We start from the raw sequence: 22626 nt of genomic DNA on the forward strand, positions 1-22626 counted from the left end.
TCGTGTGCGTCACACATATTGACAAACGGTTCACGAGAAGCTAACTCTCAAAACCACAGAGAGAAAAGCCAAGCGCCCACAGCCCCAAGCAGCGTCAAACGAAAACATTTCCGTGTCGGGCGTTCCCAGAATACTCTGCGTCTCACGGCGCGGGAGGGGCAGGGGTCGCGGGAAAAAAAAAAAAAAGGCCCAATATTAATTCTGCGCCTGCGCAAAGTGTAGGTTAAGGTTTGCTGACGGCTAGAACTGCACATGCGCAAGTTGTGGGCTGAAGCTTCAAGCGGTTGAAGCAGGGGCTGCTTCTAACACTCTCAAGCTTTGGATGTAGCCAATGAAAGTTTTTGCTTTTTAATGCTGTTGCACAAATACTGACACATGGAAAAAGAGCCAAGAAGATGTATTAATAAAAGTTTTTTACCATTGTAAAGCAATTATACTCTAATAAAGATGTTTTTTAAAAGTTTTTATTGTGGCCATGTCTGCGGCATTCGATTTTCTTTTTTCCAGTTCCAAAGACAAAAAAACATGAAGATTTTTAAAATGTGATTTCTTACCAGCAGATGGTGCCAGCGGCGGCGCGTTGAAGAAGCCTGAAAGTGAACAAACCCTCACTCGCTAGCCTATTCGACCAACCCACCATCCCCGGTGCCTTTATCTCGGTTTCAACTGGGCTCTCAGGCCACAGAGCCTTCCTCGCGAGAACTTACGAGATTAGACGCGAGAGGAGGAGCCGAAGTGAGACGCTGACAAATGACAGCTCTCAGGTAGTCTCTACTGTTTTACGCACGTCTGGGGCCACAGGGCACGTGAGAAAAGGTGGCTCAGCCCGTTTTGCCCACGCCCGTGTTTCTCATGCTGCCCACGGGCCTCACTCATAGGCTGCTATGCAGCTTCCTGCGGGGATCCACTCCCACGGTAGCGGGCCATGGCCTCCGGGAGACGCTCCTCGAGAGGAGGTGTGAGGCCAACTCCTCCTCCCTGTAGCCATCCGGCCTGGGATGTGGGCTTCCCCGTGGCGCGACAGCGACTGGGGATAACCAGGGAAGGGCTGACATGGAGGAGAGTTTTCTGTTCCCCGAGTACGTCCCGGATTCGGAGCCCGCAGTGACCCTCCAAGACCAGCTGCGGGAGCTGCAGCAGCGGCAGGAGGAGGAGCGACGGTGCTGCAGCGGCGGGAGGAGCGGCGACAGCAGGAACTACGGAACGGGCGGCAGATGCACCCGGACCGTGTGCCAGCGCTGCTGGCTGCTGGTGCTTCACCGGCGCGCCCTTGCGTCTGCAGGTGAGCCGCGAGCAGTACCTGGAGCTGGTGACCGCCGCGCTGCGGCGGCCCAAGCTCGCCCTGGTGCTGTACATGATGAACCTGCTTGATCTGCCCGACGCCCTGCTGCCGCACCTGCCCGCGCCGGTGGGCCCCAAGCAGCTGATCTTGCTGGGAAACAAGGTGAACCTGCTGCCCCTGGATACTCCCGGCTACCGACAGCGGCTCCAGGAGCGACTGTGGAATGACTGTGCCCGCGCCGGGCTCCTGCCGCCCCCTGGCTGCCGAAGGCCACAACACCCCAGCGGGGACCGGCCACGGGACGAGCAGGAGAAAGCGAATCCTTCGCCCAAGTCCAGCACGATGCTCAGAGACGTGCGGCTCATCAGCTTCAAGACTGGCTATGGAGTCGAAGAGTTGATCTCCGCGCTCCAGCGTTCCTGACGCTACCGCGGCGACGTCTACGTGGTTGGCGCCACCAACGCTGGCAAGTGCCCTCTCTTCTACACGCTTCTGGAGTCCGATTACTGCATCGCCAAGGGCGCCGAAGCTATCGACCACATGGTCTGGTGAGCCTTAGGGTGCCAGTCCCCATCGTTTTCTGAGACGCTGGAAGTCTGATCGTGGTTCAGGCACCTAATCCTATATCTTTCATTCATGTCCACCAGGGGCTGGCTGGAGCCTTCACTTTAAAAATTATCTAACTACTTTGGTCACATTTCTCTTCTGTGTCAGTTTAGTGCTTGGAAATTCAGTATATGTTGTAGTAACTTTCCAAAAGAAATAATTAGAGTACTTCTATGTACCAGTCCCTCTTCTCAGCACTGTATGGGAACCAGATGACAAAGTAGTTTCTGTTTTCTTGGAGGTTTCCCTCGTAGCTTTAGTTCTTTGTATATTTCTCCGGAAAATCCTTCTTTCACTTTCTACACCTAGCTCCACCCCTCACTTTCTCTTCATATCTTGAGTTTACTCATGAGGTTACTATACAGATTTAACATTTGAATAATTCACTAATGCAATATGATGTATGGCTTCGCTGAGAAGAAATGTCAAATATGTGGCTTTAAGAAACGTCTGTAGAAATTGCAAAATGGGTGCTTCTATGGCCCTGTTTGTCATAGAAGACAAACCTAATACCTCATTTCTTCCTTTGAAACCAGTATTTAACTTTGAAAAGCTGTTTTTCTCTGTAGAGAACTTTGGTTGACTTATACACACAGCGATTTTATACCGGTTGGTAGTTTTTCATTGTATAAAATAAGTTCCTTCTTCCTTTCTTAAGGAAAATCAGTGAACGTGGCTTACAGTTGTGGCTTCCAACTTCCTTCCCGTTCACATTACTTCATTGGACAAGGCGGACACGGTATATCAGAAGCACGGGGGTCAGACGTTACTCAAGGTGAGGCAACACGCTTTGATGGTTGTATAGTTAGGTTAACACACCCTGTAATAGTCCCACGGCCCTGCTAAAATAGACTTTGTTGGACAGAACCAACTTTGTTACACCCTCAGCTAGCTCTCCCCGACCTTGTTCACCTTGAGGATTTTGGCTATAAACTGAGGTGGGCGCTTATAGAAAAGTGATGTTGGATTGGACCGATCCTAGAATAGTGACAGAGCTGGGTTTTCTCTAGGTGACACTGTCCAATATTGTAGTGCCATGTGCCTATTTAAATAAGTTAATTAAAATGAAATAAACTTTAAAATTTAGTTCTTCACTTGCACTAGCCACTTTTCAACTGCCCAACGGTCACATCATTGCAGAAAGTTGTACTGGATAATGCGAGTGAAGAGAAGTTACAGATTTTCAAACAACTGGGTGATGCTACTGGCATCTAGTGGGTGGAAGCCAGAGATGATGCTAAACATAATGCAATGCACAAGACAGCACCTCACAACACAGAATTATCTGTTCCAAAACGTGCGTAGTGCTGAGTTGAGAAGCTCTTGTATGAGTGGAAAAGCTCTCCTCCCAGGTTCTTAATCCCACGCACTTAGAGGTTATCGTACCTCCTCTCTCCTGCTTTACTTGCTCCTTCCTTTGACCTGTTAAAGAGTGTGTTAAAATTTCTCTGACCGGGCCTCCCTGGTGGCGCAGTGGTTAAGAGTCCGCCTGCCGATGCAGGGGATACGGGTTCGTGCCCCGGTCTGGGAGGATCCCATATGCCGCGGAGCGGCTGGGCCCGTGAGCCATGGCCGCTGGGCCTGCGCGTCCGGAGCCTGTGCTCCGCAACGGGAGAGGCCACAACAGTGAGAGGCCCACATACCGCAAAAAGAAAAAAAAAAAAAAAAAAAAAATTTCTCTGACCTTTAAAAAACAAAACAAGACTCAGTGTCCCGCTCGTTCCTCCTCTTTACAATCAAGCTTACTCCTCACGTCCCATCCTCTGCAGTCCCTGTTGTGCCCTTTCTATGCCACCGAAATTGTTCCAAGTTCATCAGAGACTGAATGGGGCCTGTTTACAGATCTTTAACCAGACATGGGTACACACTGTTGGCTGGTGTGTAGTGTATGATAGTGAAGATCTCTGGAGCCAGGCTGGGTCCAAATCCTGCTCTGCTCCACCACTTAACGAAGCTGTGGGACTTTAGGTAAGTTTCCTTTACCTCTCTCTGTTGTACCTACACCACGAGGTTGTGGAGAAGATCAAGTGCAAAGGGACTGTTGTCACTGCTACCTAAGTATTTGTGATGATGAAGATTATGGGACATACCTACTGCAAAAATAGCGGGTACGTCCAATGCAGAGGTGATTTACCATTAATTAATGCTCAAACAACTGAAAATAAGTCAAAACACAAAAATACACACCCGCCCTTCAACAAGGATAAAACCAACCTGACTTGGGAAGTAAATGCTTCTTTCTCTCTGGATTTCCTAAGAAAGCCAGAGTGAAATTAAAACTCCATCGAAATAAATGCCCTGAAGTTAATACTCCAGAGACATGTAGGATTTGCAGGGTAGGGCTCCACCCCCACGCATCTGTGTAGTCTTCAGAGTGGACTCACTGATACTTCTCAAAACAACACTGAGGCTTCTCTCCTGGTGTAATACAAATGGTTCCTTGGGCTGCTCTGTGGCTCATCCTTGCCTTCTGGTTTTCTTACTCACCTCCCAAGTCAAAGTCACTCCTGCCTCCTAATTATCACTGAGACCAGCCTCATAGTCCAAACTGTAATCTACTTTCTTTAGGCTGTTTTGAGATCCTTAGGTATTTTCCCAGCTCCCAGTTTTACTGCCTTCTGCCCACCCTCACCCCACCACAGCTGTAGTTCTCAACCAGGGTTGACTCTTACCTCAAGGGAACACTTGACAAAGACTGGAGGCGTTTTTGGTTTTCACAACTTGGTGGATGCTGAGTAGAGGCTGCTAAAAATTGTGCAATGCACAGGACAGCCTCCCGAGACAAAGAATTATTTGGCCCCAAAGGTCAATAGTGCCGAGGTTGTGAAACCCTGCACTATGCAGATTTTTCCAAAATACAAAGCAGGCCACAGTATTCTTTTTTGACTCTTTTCTCTTTCCTGCTTATAATTCCTTGGTAGTTCCACATTACTGAGAGAAGTCTAAACTGATAGCCTCATCACTAATGCACACACACACATAACATACTCTGCACAGTTAAACTACAGTTCTCTGAACTCATTATCCTTTTTCCAATTTCTGTGTCTGTACATAATACTAACCCAGGATACCTTACCACTGAGTAACTTTAAGCTATTTTTCAAATTCTGCTCTTCATTAATGTTTTCCTTGACCAAACCTCGTTCATTACTTCCTTCACAATCACAGTACTTAGTAGATGCCTCTCATCACATTTCTTACCTTGTAATTTATTTACTTGCTGTTTCCACCGCCTGATCTCCTCGGGGGTAGGGACCATGTAGAACATATTGTAGTAGCTATCTTTGTGTCCTCAGTGCTAAACACAGAGAGATCTGTTAATAAACAGGTAAATTATTATCCAGTTACTTCCAATTCATGGAAACACCTGAATCTTACCCATTATCCATGTACCCTTGAGAGGTGATGAGGCAGGGATTAATCTCTGTGTCCATCCAGGCCTGTAAGAACTAAGGTATTTGGAAGGATGTTGCTTTAATTGCCCAAAATTACTGTGTCTAAAGCTTTATGGAGGACTGTAAAAACAGTAAGCTAATAAAGCAAGATTCTGCTGTCTGGAGGTTACCACCAGATGGATGCCCGCATGGGGCCCTTGTCACTGGGATCTATAGGCTTCATCCCATCACAGAGCTCCCGGGTTTTTCATTTGACCTAGAAGTGATTTGAGGTTTTTTCAACAGTTGAATGTTTAAAAGGATTTTATTCTTGATACCTGTACAGTACTATCTTATCAGTGCCTTACTTAATATTAGAGTTATCAGGGGTTTAATTTGAACCTCCAAATATCTTCATCTCCTCCCAATGGAAGGTTCCAATGGGTGGAGAAGAAAGAATAGCAGGATTTCCTCCTCTTGTTGCTGAAGATATCACATCAGATGAAGGACTTGGGGAATCTGAAGCAGGGCTGACATCAAGTTCTCCTCTGCAGGTAATTTTACACCAAGCACTTTTTTTCCTTTTTTTAATTTGGCCGCACCGCGCAGCATGTGGGATCTTAGCTCCCTGACCAGGGATCGAACCCGCACCCCCTGTAATAGAAGCATGGAGTCTTATCTACTAGACCGCCAGCGAGGTCCCTACACCAAGCACTTTTGAAAAGGTGAATAAAGTAGCCTTACTGACTTTTAGTATATTTCTATACAGATGTGCCTTAACTGACATAAGCTGAATATTTTTTTTATAGTGTTTATTTTTACTTGTTGACAGTTTGCTTTATTTATTTATTTTTGGCTGTGTTGGGTCTTCGTTTCTGTGCGAGGGCTTTCTCTAGTTGTGGAGAGCGGGGGCCACTCTTCATCGCGGTGCGCGGGCCTCTCACTATTGCGGCCTCTCTTGTTGCGGAGCACAGGCTCCAGACGCGCAGGCTCAGTAATTTTGGCTCACGGGCCCAGTTGCTCCGCGGCATGTGGGATCTTCCCAGACCGGGGCACGAACCCGTGTCCCCTGCATCGGCAGGCAGACTCTCAACCACTGCGCCACCAGGGAAGCCCTAAGCTGAATATTTTAAGAAATACATACTAGATTATTCATAAGATGTAACCTACTCTGAAAATAAATCTGTACCTTTTCACAAATGCATTGTATGCTTTTAAAAAATAGAGTGAAAGGCAGCAGTAGCCTCCCTTGGGTTTCCATTTTGAGCTGTGTTTGGTGTTTTTAATAAGATAGTTGCTAACACCGTCTGTGTTCTGCCATGCTCTTGCATAGGCTGGGTAGCAGTAACGCCGCAGTTTAAGGACAAACTGCACCTCCGAGGCTACACACCTCAAGGAACAGTTCTGACGGTCCGGCGCCCACTCTTGCCACGTGTAGTTAACATCAAAGGAGAGCGCATCCGGAGAAGCATGGCCTATAAAACCAAAAAGCCTCCTGCCCTTGTGTACAATCTGCAGAAAAAGAAAAAAAGATAAATATATGAAGCTGACCTGTTCACATTGAAGATTAACTATATAGAACATACTGTATACATTGCATTGCATTAAATATTGCTATAATAAAACCTTTCGCCACCCTTTTTAAGCTACCAAGGACCGTGCCTCTTTTTAATGAATTGAGTTTGTAAACAGAAGTTATTTTTTGCTGGGTACGTATATGTGTGTATCTGTGATTCAGATATACCTAAAAAGGAGTTCTGTTGAATTCAGGTTTCTCCCACTATATTTTTAATGAAACCAGATAGCATTTCTAATTTGGAGGCTAGTTGAGAGAGCAGCTTAGCAGTTGGCCTATGAAAAAATGGCAGAACATCAATGCCTTCAAAATACATGGGCTGAAATGAGATAGAAGCGAGTAAGTGGCTTTGCTCCACAGAGTCATCCAGGGACCCAACCGGGGGAACATGCCGCAGCTTCCATCTCTGGGTCTAAGGTGGTTGCTCAAGTTGTCATCCTTTCGCAATGGGAAAAAGAGAAGAGAGTGAAGAGCATGCAGCTCCCCTACTGAAAAGGGGGAAGTTCCCCACTCACAGCGTCCATTGGTCAACACTTACATGGCCACACACCCCCCATGGGGAAGCTGGAGGATGTAGAGGGAAATGGGGTTTCAGACTTGTATTACTTAAGGGAAGAAGGGGAGAATGGGAACTGGAAAACAAGTAGAAGTTTCCCTTACATAATCTAAAAGGGCCTGAAAATCTTAGAAAAGAATTCATGTATGTCTTTCTGGCATTCAGAGTTTCTTCTGCAAGGATCAGAGCACTTTAACCATTTCATCAACATTTGCCTGTAAACACTGTATAACATTACATCAGTCAGAAGTCTTCACCTTTATATATTCCTAAATGAGTAAGTGGCACTAGAGCTGTGGACAATGAACTGGCCAGTCAAGTCCCAGATCCCAATGTTGAGATAAACGCTTGTGGAGTAAGCTGGCCTGAAATGCAGATCCATGAGCTTCCTATAGACTCAGGTTTAGCATGAACTTTTTTTTTAAAATAAATTTATTTATTTTTGGCTGCACTGGGTCTTTGTTGCTGCGTGCGGGCTTTCTCTAGTTGGGGCAAGCAGGGGCTACTCTTCATTGCGGTGCACAGCCTTCTTATTGCGGTGGCTTCTCTTGTTGTGGAGCACGGGCTCTAGGCACACAGGCTTCAGAACTTGTGACACGTGGGCTCAGTAGTTGTAGCTCGCAGGCTCTAGAGCGCAGGCTCAGTAGTTGTGGTGCATGGGCTTAGTTGCTCCGTGGCATGTGGGATCTTCCTGGACCAGGGCTCGAAGCCGGGTTCCCTGCACTGGCAGGCGTATTCTTAACCACTGAGACACCAGGGAAGCCCTAGCATGAACTTCTTAATAGTCCCATGTTCTCTGTCAACGTCTAGCTCCCTTCTCACTAAGTAAGTCATTGTAGGATAAACGGTCAGTGTTTTAAAATGCATCTTATCAAAACTTTATAGATCTCACTTTCATTGGGTTTCAAAGTGAATACTACTGACATCTTGGTGAAGGTAATTCTTTATGTGCATCCTTCATCCCCAGATATGAAAGGCCAGGAGCAACTTCCCAGCCCCATCCCTCATCGTGATAGTTGAGAAGTACCCCTGACGTTTCCAGACCCACCCTCTAGAGGGCGGCAGCTTCCCCAAGTTCAGAAAATGATTGGTAGTCGATTTCTAGTTTATTTTGGAGAGAGTGAAATAGTTAATTTTACAAGTTAAAATTGTGACCATTATATTTCTATCTACTGTTTATAGTTTGGAGCTAGGCCTGAATCTTTAGATAAAATGAAGAAAATATGGTAAACTTAGCATCTGTGGAAAAATACAGAATCCAAAAACTGATGCTGTATTTACCGTGAAAACTTATAATGTATTTTAGAACGCGGAATATTTCTCCCTCCTTATCTTCTCTCTAGGCTTTTAGACCTCTCAACCAGCAGATTCCATTTTTAAATGTTCACAACTTATATTCTCAGGTTTTTCTTACCTGTAAAATTCAAGGGTTATGTTTTGACTGAGGCATATCTAAAAATGTTCCAAGGTACTTTGCTAGCAATTTCAAACAGTGCAATTTACTAAGTAAGTTTCAGTTTCCCTGGTTGTAATTAGTCTCTTTGGATCATTTTCCCATTTGTAAAATGGGGGAATGACAGCAGATATTTCAGTCCTAACATTTTATGATTCTCAGCAAAAACAGGCAGGAAAGCCAGGAAACGGTGGTTACAATACCTCAGACAGAAAAGGCGCTCAGACCTCAGACAACTGTGCCTAGACAGTTAAGAACTGGTGGCTAGGATCTGCTATTAATTTACACCACATTCTGCCAACCTAATGCAGCCCAGGATCACTGCTGTTCTATCCAATTGACCCACAGTGGATTTTGGTTTAAGAAAGTTCTCTTACTGTGTTGGTTTCTGAGCGTACGTCAGCTTACTGATACTTCTTAATCCATTGATCTTAGTGTGAAGAGTGCCCTCCCATCATTAATCATTTACACTGTGGCAGCATGCAGGAATTAGTAAAGAGTAGAAATCAATGGCAAGGTGTCAGGACAGCCCCCTCATGTCCACAGAACAGAGGTTGTTTTGAGGCGCTAGAAAATGATTTAGTAACTTTATACCAGCTGGTTCTGCAGCCTTGTTGTGTTCAGCATGTCACCCCTTTTGTATTCATGACACCTTGAAAGAAAGAAAATATGTGCCATCAAACAGTTTTTTTACTTCTATGTGATATTAAATATGCATTTTTATTTTTTAAAGTTCCATCGTATCTTTCTTCCCCTCTTTAAAACAGGAGCATTTTCTTCAAAGTTACTGAGACAAAGTGAAGTTTAAACATTTTGCATTTTTAATCAACATAAACAGCAAGCCCTACTAATCATTAGGTCTTTACTGTGTAGTTCCACAGAATCTAAATTTGTTTATGTTACTTGCAACAATTCCCATGACAACCAAGGAAAAGTGGAGCACAGATGCAATCCTGTGTGCTTGTGTTTCTTGATCACTCAGACACTTTTTGCAACATGGAAATCAAGGCTAGTTTCCTGCAGATGACTAACTTGGAGCTCCAGCTGTGCCAGACATGGCAGAGCTGTTATTCACTGAGTAGGCACCCAGCACTGAAGCTGAGGCGAGCTGTTTTGTAGATGGCCTCTGATCATTTACCCTGGCTTCCCTCCCACTTGGCTCTGTCTTGTGGAGCAATAGAATCATTTCCATTCTTTCTCAGAATGTTCCATTTTCTCTTGGCTGCTCTCCTTCTCCCCGGGGGATTGTTTTCTGTCAACCGTCAAAGAGTAGAGCTTAAACAATAAAAACAAAACTTCAGACTCATGTGAATCCAATAGATAGCACCTCTGCCTGCTCTTAATGTCTCTGTCATGTTGTCTGCCCCACTGATGCCCTGTAGTGGGTGGGAATGGCTAAAGATTAATATTTTAACATCATGTAGGAATGATGTTCCTACATCACTTTTCCCCTTCAGGTCAAAGACCATCAATATTCTCTCATTTAATACAGGAGTTTCATGATCTGATTATTAAGCCTAGACCATCCTTAAAACACTGTTTTGCAGAAGCTTCCTTTTGCTTCTCAAACAATTCTCAGAATTTACCTTCTGGCTAATCAACCTAGTGGAAGAATTTGGTCATAATATTCTCATTGGTAGGTGCAACAGGTATGATGCTTAATCACAGACAGTCAGTACCTCTGGCCAGTAACTGTGGTAAATCTGAGAAAACTGAGGCCACACACACAGACACACACACAAAGACACACATGCTAGAGAACACATCATCAGGTGATTCTGGACATGAGAGACTGCCAAGATACTTTCTAATTTTTCAGTAAGTCCCTCGAAAATAGCCAGCATTCAATGCATGAATGAATGAATTAGGAGGAAGAGGGGACTTTTTTGTTTTGGGAGTTGGTTTTTGCCTTCCCTGAAAAATAGCAATAGAGCAGACTTAACTTTCCTTAGTAACTTGGCACTTTTCTAGGGTTTCTTCCTGTACTGCCTAAAGACAGTACCTCAGGACAGTTGTATGTGAGACTTCGCAGCTGCTATGATCATGATAGCCCATATAGCTTCTTTTTATTCCTTTATATTCTTATAATAGTAATAATAGCTAAGTCTTATTTAAGCAAGCACAATGAGCCTGGCACTTTTAAGCACTTTACATGATTAACTGAATCCTTACAACAATCCCATGCAGGTGGTATTGTTATTACCTACATTTAGAGATGAGGAAGCTAGGGAACACGTAACCAGCCCAGGGTCACACAATGAAGGAGTGTTGGATATCTGATTCAAACAAACCCAAGCAGTCTAGCCACAGCACCCTGTGGGTTTGTTTAATTATACACTAAAACTGATGTTTTTTTCTCTTTCGATGTACAGTTCTATGCAGTTTAATATATGTACAAGTTAATTAACAACCACCATTATCAGTATACAAAACAGTTCCACCAGCACCCAGGTTTTAACCACCACACACTACTTCCTCTATATACTAGAACCCATTACAAGGCTAAAGGCGAGAAGGCGAGAACTTTTCAACCTTAAGAGGAAAACGTGTTATCTTAGAAAAGAAAAGCAACCCACTTTGAAGACCTCAAAGGTTATGACACAATTTCCTTGGAAACCCTGTGTTACTGCCACTTAGTTCTCTTTCTATCTTCCTTTGAACCCTCCCATATACAACTCCAGCCTGAGAACAGTCCTCAGAGCTAGGGTGTGTGATGTGCCGCACCCCTGCTGTCTGACTTCAGCAATGCTGCCAAAACCTAAAGTGTCACTGTGATTTCCATGCTGTCTTACCATCTCAGGTAGTTTTAAATTGAAAGTGCTTTCATGGCTGGCTGGGAATCTTTTCACATTGCTAGTGAGCTTCGTCAAGTACCACGGACAGATCACAGCATGAGTGGAGATCCTGACCCACAATTCTTATTAAGAAAATAGGAAATTACAGACACAGGAAATTTGGAATGCAAACATCCAAAGAAATATACCAGTAAAGTACCCTAAAAAAAAAAAAAAACTGATATAAAGTCCTGATCCTGATGCTTTAAAAACTGGAGTCATCTGCAGTTACAGAGCCAGAACAGAGGTCAGCAGGCAGCAGCTTGACTTCTACATTTGTGCCTAGAGCTGTGCTGGAAAATATGTTCTACTCAGAATGTACTACTTCTCATGAAGGTGGGTACTTGATCTGAGAACAAAACCATCGACGGAGCTCTACCCACCACCAGTCCCTCCCATCAGGAAACTTACACAATGCCCTTAGATAGCCTCATCCACCAAAGAGCAGACAGCAGAAGCAAGAAGAACTACAATCCTGCAGCCTGTGGAACAAAAACCACATTCACAGAAAGATAGACAAGATGAAAAGGCAGAGGGCTATGTACGAGATGAAGGAACAAGATAAAACCACACAAAAACTAAATGAAGTGGAGATAGGCAACCTTCCCGAAAAAGAATTCAGAATAATGATAGTGAAGATGATCCAGGACCTCGGAAAAAGAATGGAGGCAAAGATCAACAAGATGCAAGAAATGTTTAACAAACACCTAGAAGAATTAAAGAACAAACAAACAGAGATGAACAATACAATAACTGAAATGAAAAATACACTAGAAGGAATCAATAGCAGAATAACTGAGGCAGAAGAACAGATAAGTGACCTGGAACACAGAATGGTGGAATTCACTACTGCAGAACAGAATAAAGAAAAAAGAATGAAAAGAAATGAAGACGGCCAAAGAGACCTCTGGGACAACATTAAACGCAACAACATTCGCATTACAGGGGTCCCAGAAGGAGAAGAGAGAGAGAAAGGACCAGAGAAAATATTTGAAGAGATAACAGCCAAAAACTTCCCAAACGTGGGAAAGGAAATAACCACCCAAGTCCAGGAAGCACAGTGAGTCCCATACAGGATAAACCCAAGGAGAAACATGCCGAGACACACAGTACTCAAATTGGCAAAAATTAAAGACAAAGAAAAATTATTGAAAGCAGCAAGGGAAAAACAACAAAAAACATACAAGGGAACTCCCATAAGGTTAACAGCTGATTTCTCAGCAGAAACTCTACAAGCCAGAAGGAAGTGGCATGATATACTTAAAATGATGAAAGGGAAGAACCTACAACCAAGATTACTCTACCCAGCAAGGATCTCATTCAGATTCGATGGAGAAATCAAAAGCTTTACAGAAAGCAAATGTTAAGAGAATTCAACACCACCAAACCAGCTCTATGACAAAGGCTAAAGGAACTTCTCTAAGTGGGAAACACAAGAGAAGAAAAGGACCTACAAAAATAAACCCAAAACAATTAGGAAAATGATAACAGGAACAAACATATCGATAATTACCTTAAAAGTGAATGGATTAAATGCTCCAACCAAAAGACACAGGCTTGCTGAATGGATACAAAAGCAAGACCCATCTATATGCTATCTACAAGAGACACACTTCAGACCTAGGGACACATACAGACTGAAAGTGAGGAGATGGAAAAGGATATTCCATGCAAATGGAAATCAAAAGAAAGCTGGAGTAGCAATACTCATATCAGATAAAATAGACTTTAAAATAAAGAATGTTACAAGAGACAAGGAAGGACACTACATAATGATCAAGGGATCAATCCAAGAAGAAGATATAACAAATATAAATATATATGCACCCAACATAGGAGCACGTCAATACATAAGGCAACTGCTAACAGCTATAAAAGAGGAAATCAACATTAACACAGTAATAGTGGGGAATTTTAACACCTCACTTACATCAATGGACAGATCATTCAAACAGAAAATTAAAATGGAAACACAAGCTTTAAATAGACACAATAGACTAGATAGATTTAACTGATATTTATAGGACATTCCATCCAAAAACAGCAGACTACACTGTCTTCTCAAGTGCACACGGAACATTCTCCAGGATAGATCACATCTTGGGTCACAAATCAAGCCTCACTAAATTTAAGAAAACTGAAATCATATCAAGCATCTTTTCTGACAACAACGCTATGAGATTAGAAATCAATTACAGGGAAAAAACATTAAAAACATAAACACATGGAGGCTAAACAATACGGCACTAAATAACCAAGAGATCACTGAAGAAATCAAAGAGGAAATCAAAAAATACCTAGACACAAATGACAATGAAAACACGATGATCCAAAACTATGGGATGCAGCAAAAGCAGTTCTGGGAGGGAAGTTTATAGCTCTACAAGCCTACCTCAAGAAACAAGAAAAATCGCAAATAAACAATCTAAACTTACAATTACAGGAACTAGGGAAAGAAGAACAAACAAAACCCAAAGTTAGCAGAAGGAAAGAAATCATAAAGATCAGAGCAGAAATAAATGAAATAGAAACAAAGAAAACAATAGCAAAGATCAATACAACTAAAAAGCTGGTTCTTTGAGAAGATAAACAAAATTGATAAACCTTTAGCCAGACTCATCAAGAAAAATAGGGAGAGGACTCAAATCAATAAAATTAAAATGAAAAAGGAGAAATTACAACAGACACTGCAGAAATACAAAGCATCCTAAGAGACTGCTACAAGCAACTCTATGCCAATAAAATGGACAAACTGGAAGAAATGGACAAATTCTTAGAAAGGTATAGCCTTCCAAGACTGAACCAGGAAAAAATAGAAAATATGAACAGACCAATCACAAGTAATGAAATTGAAACTGTGATAAAAAATCTTCCAAAAAACAAAAGTGCAGGACCAGATGGCTTCACACATGAATTCTATCAAAAATTTAGAGAAGAGCTAACACCCAGCCTTCTCAAACTCTTGCAAAAACTTGCAGAGGACGGAACACTCCCAAACTCATTCTATGAGGCCACCATCACCCTGATACCAAAACCAGACAAAGATACAACAAAAAAAGAAAATGAAAGACCAATATCACTGATGAATATACAATCAAAAATCCTCAACAAAATAGTAGCAAACAGAATCCAACAACACATTAAAAGGATCATACACCATGATCAAGTGGGATTTATCCCAGTGTTGCAAGGATTCTTTAATATATGCAAATCAATCAATGTGATACACCATATTAACAAATTGAAGAAGAAAAACCATATGATCATCTCAATAGATGCAGAGAAAGCTTTTGACAAAATTCAACACCGATTTATGATAAAAACCCTGCAGAAAGTAGGCATAGAGGGAACTTTCCTCAACATAATAAAGGCCATATATGACAAACCCACAGCCAGCATCGTCCTCAATGGTGAAAAACTGAAACCATTTCCACTAAGATCAGGAACAAGACAAGGCTGCCCACTCTCACCACTCTTATTCAACATACTTTTGGAAGTTTTAGCCACAGCAATCAGAGAAGAGAAGGAAATAAAAGGAATCCAAATTGGAAAAGAAGTAAAGCTGTCACTGTTTGCAGATGACATGATACTATACATAAAGAATCCTAAAGATGCTACCAGAAAACTACTAGAGCTAATCAGTGAATTTGGTAAAGTAGCAGGATACAAAATTAATGCACAGAAATCTCTGGCATTCCTATATACTAATGATGAAAAATCTGAAAGTGAAATCAAGAAAACACTCCCATTTACCATTGCAACAAAAAGAATAAAATATCTAGGAATAAACCTACCTAAGGATACAGAAGACCTGTATGCAGAAAATTATAAGACACTAATGAAAGAAATTAAAGATGATACAAATAGATGGAGATATATACCATGTTCCTGGATTGGAAGAATCAATATTGTGAAAATGACTCTACTACCCAAAGCAATCTACAGATTCAATGCAATCCCTATCAAACTACCACTGGCAGTTTTCACAGAACTAGAAAAAAACTTTTCAAAATTTGTTTGGAAAAACAAAAGACCCCGAATAGCCAAAGCAATCTTGAGAACGAAAAATGGAGCTGGAGGAATCAGGCTCCCTGACTTCAGACTATACTACAAAGCTACAGTAATCCAGACAGTGTGGTACTGGCACAAAAACAGAAAGATAGATCAATGGAACAGGATAGAAAGCCCAGAGTTAAACCCACACACATATGGTCAACTTTGATAAAGGAGGCAGGAATGTACAGTGGAGAAAGGACAGCCTCTTCAATAAGTGGTGCTGGGAAAACTGGACAGGGACATGTAAAAGTATGAGATTAGATCATTCCCAAACACCATACACAAAAATAAGCTCACAATGGATTAAAGACCTAAATGTAAGGCCAGAAACTATCAAACTCTTAGAGGAAAACATAGGCAGAACACTCTATGACGTAAATCACAGCAAGATCCTTTTGGACCCACCTCCTAGAGAAATAGAAATAAAAACAAAAATAAACAAATGGGACCTAATGAAACTTCAAAGCTTTTGCACAGCAAAGGAAACCATAAAGAAGACGAAAAGACAACCCTCAGAATGGGAGAAAATATTTGCAAATGAAGCAACTGACAAAGGATTAATCTCCAAAATTTATAAGCAGCTCATGCAGCTCAATAGCAAAAAAAACAGACAACCCAATCCAAAAATGGGCAGAAGACTTAAATAGGCATTTCTCCAAAGAAGATATACAGACTGCCAACAAACACATAAAAGAATGCTAAACATCATTAATCATTAGAGAAATGCAAATCAAAACTACAATGAGATATCATCTCACACCAGTCAGAATGGCCATCATCAAAAAATCTAGAAACAATAAATGCTGGAGAGGGTGTGGAGAAAAGGGAACACTCTTGCACTGCTGGTGGGAATGTGAATTGGTACAGCCACTATGGAGAACAGTATGGAGGGTCCTTAAATAACTACAAATAGAACTACCATATGACCCAGCAATCCCACTACTAGGCATATACCCTGAGAAAACCATAATTCAAAAAGAGACATGTACCAAAATGTTCATTGCAGCTCTATTCACAATAGCCCAGAGATGGAAACAACCTAAGTGCCCATCATCGGATGAATGGATAAAGAAGATGTGGCACATATATACAGTGGAATATTCCTCAGCCATAAAAAGAAACAAAACTGAGCTATTTGTAATGAGGTGGATGGACCTAGAGTCTGTCATACAGAGTGAAATAAGTCAGAAAGAGAAAGACAAATACCGTATGCTAACACATATATATGGAATTTAAGGAAAAAAAAAGTCATGAAGAACCTAGGGGTAAAACAGGAATAAAGACACAGACCTACTTGAGAATGGATTTGAGGATATGGGGAGGGGGAAGGGTAAGCTGTGACAAAGCGAGAGAGAGGCATGGACATATATACCGTACCAAATGTAAGGTAGATAGATAGTGGGAAGCAGCTGCATAGCACAGGGAGATCAGCTTGGTGCTTTGTGACCGCCTGGAGGGGTGGGATAGGGAGGGTGGGAGGGAGGGAGATGCAAGAGGGAAGGGATGTGGGAACAGATGTATATGTGTGATTGATTGACTTTGTTATAAAGCAGAAACTAAAAAAAAAAAAAAAAAAAAAAGATGCCACCAGAAAACTACTAGAGCTAATCAATGAATTTGGTAAAGTTGTAGGATATAAAATTAATGCACAGAAATCTCTTGCATTACTAAACAATAACAATGAAAGATCAGAAAGAGAAATTAAGGAAACGCTCCCATTTACCACTGCAACAAAAAGAATAAAATACCTAGGAATAAACCTACCTAGGGAGACAAAAGACCTGTATGCAGAAAACTATAAGACGCTGATGAAAGAAATTAAAGATGATACCAACAGATGGAGAGATATAACATGTTCTTGGCTTGGAAGAATCAATATTGTGAAAATGACTATACTACGCAAAGCAATCTACAGATTCAATGCAATCCCTATCAAATTACCAATGGCATTGTTTACAGAACTAGAACAAAAAATTGTAAAATTTGTATGGAGACAAAAAAGACCCTAAATAGCCAAAGCAGTCTTGAGGGAAAAAAATGGAGCTGGAGGAATCAGACTCCCTGACTTGAGACTATACTACAAAGCTACAGTAATCAAGACAATATGGTACTAGAACAAAAACAGAAATATACATCAATGGAACAAGATAGAAAACCCAGAGATAAACCCACGCACCTATGGTCAACTAATCTATGACAAAGGAGGCAAGGATATACAATGGAGAAAAGACAGTCTCTTCAATAAGTGGTGCTGGGAAAACTGGACAGCAACATGTAAAAGAATGAAATTAGAACCCTTGCTAACACCATACACAAAAATAAACTCAAAATGAATTTGAGACCTAAATGTAAGACCAGACACTATAAAACTCTTAGAGGAAAACATAGGAAGAACACTCTTTGACATAAATCACAAAAGGATCTTTTTTTGATCCACCTCCTGGAATAATGGAAATAAAAACAAAAATAAACAAATGGGACCTAATGAAACTTAAAAGCTTTTGCACAGCAAAGGAAACCATAAAGAAGACGAAAAGACAACCCTCAGAATGGGAGAAAATATTTGCAAACGAATCAACGGACAAAGGAGTAATCTCCAAAATATATAAACAGCCCAGGTAGCTCAATATTAACGAAACAAACAACCCAATCCAAAAATGGGCAGAAGACCTAAATAGACATTTCTCCAAAGAAGACATACAGATGGCCACAAAGCACATGAAAAGCTGCTCAACATCACTAATTATTAGAGAAATGCAAATCAAAACTACAATGAGGTATCACCTCACACCAGTTAGAATCGGCATCATCAGAAAATCTACAAACAACAAATCCTGGAGAGGGTGTGGAGAAAAGGGAACCCTCTTGCACTGTTGGTGGGTATGTAAATTTATACAGCCACTATGGAGAACAATATGGAGGTTCCTTAAAAAACTAAAAATAGAATTACCATATGACCCAGCAATCCCACTACTGGGCATATACCCAGAGAAAACCATAATTCAAAAAGACACATGCACCCCAATGTTCACTGTAGCACTATTTACAATAGCCAGGACATGGAAGCAACCTAAATGCCCATCAACAGATGAATGGATAAAGAAGATGTGGTACATATATACAATGGAATATTACTCAGCCATAAAAAGGAATGAAATTGAGTCATTTGTTGAGATGTGGATGGATCTAGAGACTGTCATACAGAGTGAAGAAAGTCAGAAAGAGAAAAACAAATATCGTATATTAACGCATGTATGTGGAACCTAGAAGAATGGTACAGATGAACCGGTTTGCAGGGCAGAAGTTGAGACCCAGATGTAGAGAACAAATGTATAGACACCAAAGGGGGAAAGCCGCGGGGGGGGGGGGGATGGTGGTGTGCTGAATTGGGCGATTGGGATTGACATGTATACACTGATGTGTATAAAATTGATGACTAATAAGAACCTGCCCCCCCCAAAAAAACCCATTGATGGTAAAGGAGAAAAAAGGAAGTTCATTAAGTTTCTTATCAAAGAAACGGAGATGATTTTAAATTTTTCTGTAGTTGTATTTTAAGTAAACTAATGTAATGTTAAATATATATATAAATAAATAAAGTCCTGATCCTATTAGTGACATAGATATAGTAGTCCCTATTTATTCGCAAATCAAATAGCTTCAAAAACCAAATTAATTTGGTTCTGAACTTGTTTAAATGGCCTTGCCTTTCTGCTTGAGCATTCATCCTGTTTCCTGTTCCTTTTCACATCTTAACTGATTTTCACTAACAGGGGATCTTAGTTGCCCAACTAAAAGCTTTCTATTATCTCCAGTTTTCTCAACATTTAACATCTAGCCTAAAGAGATTTCTCATTTTCCACTGTTCACTTTAAACTTTATGGTTAAATATTCAACTGGAAGAAAAATTAGAGAAATGGTGACCTCTTTCCCTTAAATACTAGATAGAAGATATATTTTACTGAAACACTTGCTAAGGAAAATGTCTTTTTCACTGGATGAAAAAGCTATTATGTAAAGTTAATTCCAAGAAACGTACTGAATATTTACAGCATGGGAACTTGGATAAGACTATTCAATGAAAGAAAACAATGCTTAACAGTCCCACTTACCCACTAACTCCCCCATTCAGCCTGGCTTCAATCAGTTCTAGGTACAGTTGCTCATTTGTCAATTGGAAATGCTTCTTTTTTAACTAGACTGAAGGCATATTAGGTTTCTATCCACATCTGTTGCTGAATAACTAACCACCCCAAAACTTAGTGACTTAAAACAAGCTTCTATTTGCTCTTTAGTTTGGCAGTTTAATCTGGGCTCAGCTCAATGGTTCTCCCACTCTGTGGGGATATGCATTTGCAGATCTCACTCCATGTCAGGAGCTTCAGCTGGGATGGCTGTAATAACTTGGAAACCTGGGCCTTCTTCCATGGGTCCCTCTGTCTACCTAGAATATCGTCCTAAAGTAGGCCAGTTCAGGCTTGTTCACAAGGTCATCGTGTTCAGAAAAAGCATGAGAGTAGAAGCTGCAAGGCCTCTGAATCTCAGAGATCACGCAATGTCACTCTGCTGCATTCTACTGGTCAAAGCAAGTTGCAGTGACAGTACAGACTCAAGTTGATTGGAAGGGCTGCAAAGAATCTGTAGCCACTTTCATCCATTACAAGGTTTCAGCATGTTCATCCCCTTGAGGAAAATGCAGTATAACATGCTATATATTCTGACCTATGTGAAGAGAATCCACTGTAAATTTATCAAATAAGAAATTTGATGCTGACTTAAATTTACCTCAGGAGTCAGATACATAGAACAGCTCGTGACTGAGGAAAGGAAGGAACACAAGGCTGTGGGATTTTGATTTCATCATGAATCTTTTAGGAATAGTGTTTTAAGTGTGCATGTATTACTTTCGTAAATTTAAAGTGAAAAAACAAATCCGTTCAGGTGCAAACCTAGGCAATCTCTACTCCCATCCTGACCCACCCTCGTGGAGCACTTACACTATCAGAAAGCTAAATCAGGAAGTCAGCTATCTGCACAGTCTCTGTTAGGGGAGGTAATGAGGACACAGAAATGAAGGAACTTAGTATCTCAAAGCAGTACCCTATTACTCTCCAAGAAGGAGAAAGGAGGTTTTAGGCAGAATCCAAGCTTAGGATCCTGAGGCCCTAGAAACTCTTCCTTTCTTTTCCTGGCTCTACAACCAGGGGGAGGAGTAGAGTGACATGGGGTTGAAAGTGATTTCAGAATCCTTCTCTTAGCACTGGCCACCTACCAGCATTTCTCCATCTCTGACGCCAAACAAGGAGACAGAAACCCACGCGGAGACATTTGTTGCTCTCAGCACTTCCTACTGTCTAGCGTGGAGAGCCTATTGCTGTATGTCTCCACCACTCTCTATGGATTCTGAGAGACCAGGAGACAGGCACCTGATGCCAAGTGCCTGCAACTCAAGTGATATTCTAATAAATGGATCAAATGGGACAAATATTTGGGCCTACAATACAGCAGGCTCACAGGGCCCAAGAACCAAGGACGTTTCAAAATAAATGCCGTTCTTCTCTTTAAATTATATGTTCTTCTGTTTTCAAATAGCTACCCACAAATCAAAACTACAATGAAGTATGACCTCACACTGGTCAGAATGGCCATCATTGAAAACTCCACAAATGGGACTTCCCTGGTGGCGCACTAGTTAAGAATCCGCCTGCCAATGCAGGGCACATGGGTTTAAGCCCTGGTCCAGGAAGATCCCACATGCCATGGAGCAACTAAGCCTGTGCACCACAACTACAGGAGCCTGCGTTCTAGAGCCTGCGAGCCACAATTACTGAAGCATCCGCACGCCTAGAGCCCATGCTCCGCAACAAGAGAAGCCACCGCAATGAGAAGCCCGTGCACCACAAAGAGTAGCGCCCACTCACCGCAACTAGAGAAAAACCCACAGGCAGCAACAAAGACCCAACACAGCCAAAAATAATTAATTAATAATTAATTTTTTAGGGCCTCCCTGGTGGCGCAAGTGGTTGAGAGTCCGCCTGCCGATGCACGGGATACGGGTTCGTGCCCCGGTCTGGGAGGATCCCATATGCCGCGGAGCGGCTGGGCCCGTGAGCCATGGCCGCTGAGCCTGCGCGTCCGGAGCCTGCGCGTCCGGAGCCTGTGCTCCGCGACGGGGGAGGCCACAACAGTGAGAGGCCCGCATACCGCAAAAAAAAAAATAATAATTAATTTTTTAAAAAACTACAAACATTAAATGCTGGAGAGGGTGTGGAGAAAAGGGAACCCTCCTACACTGTTGCTGGGAATGTAAATTGGTACAGCCACTATGGAGGACAGTATGGAGGTTCCTTTAAAAAAAAAAAAACTAAATATAGAACTACCGTATGATCCAGCAATACCACTGCTGGGCATATACCCAGAGAAAACCATAATTCGAAAAGGAACATGCACCCCTATGTTCACAGCAGCACTATTTACAATAGCCAAGACATGGAAGCAACCTAAATGTCCATCGACAGAGGAATGGATAAAGAAGATGTGGTACATATATATACAATGGAATTATTACTCAGCCATAAAAAAAATGAAACAATGCCATTGGCAGCAAAACAAGGATGGACCTAGAGGTTATCATACTAAGTAAAGTAAGTCAGACAGAGAAAGATAAATATCATATGATATTGCTTATATGTGGAATCTTGAAAAATGATACAAATGAACTTATTTACAAAACAGAAATAGAGTCACACAGTAGAAAAACTTATGGTTACCAAGGGGAAAGGGGAGGAAGAGGGGAAGGGATAAATTGTGAGATTGGGATTGACATATACACACTGTATAAAATAGGTAACTAATAAGGACCTACTGTATAGCACAGGGAATACTACTC

General features: G+C 41.8%; 1 pseudogene; it reads left to right on the forward strand.

Moving 5' to 3' along the window:
* Positions 1-728: 728 nt before the first annotated feature.
* LOC132488624 (nitric oxide-associated protein 1-like) lies at positions 729-6875 on the forward strand (annotated as a pseudogene).
* The last annotated feature ends 15751 nt before the right edge of the window (positions 6876-22626 follow it).

The sequence above is a fragment of the Mesoplodon densirostris genome, chromosome 1 (assembly GCF_025265405.1).
Source record: "Mesoplodon densirostris isolate mMesDen1 chromosome 1, mMesDen1 primary haplotype, whole genome shotgun sequence".
Taxonomy (NCBI): Eukaryota; Metazoa; Chordata; class Mammalia; order Artiodactyla; family Ziphiidae; genus Mesoplodon; species Mesoplodon densirostris.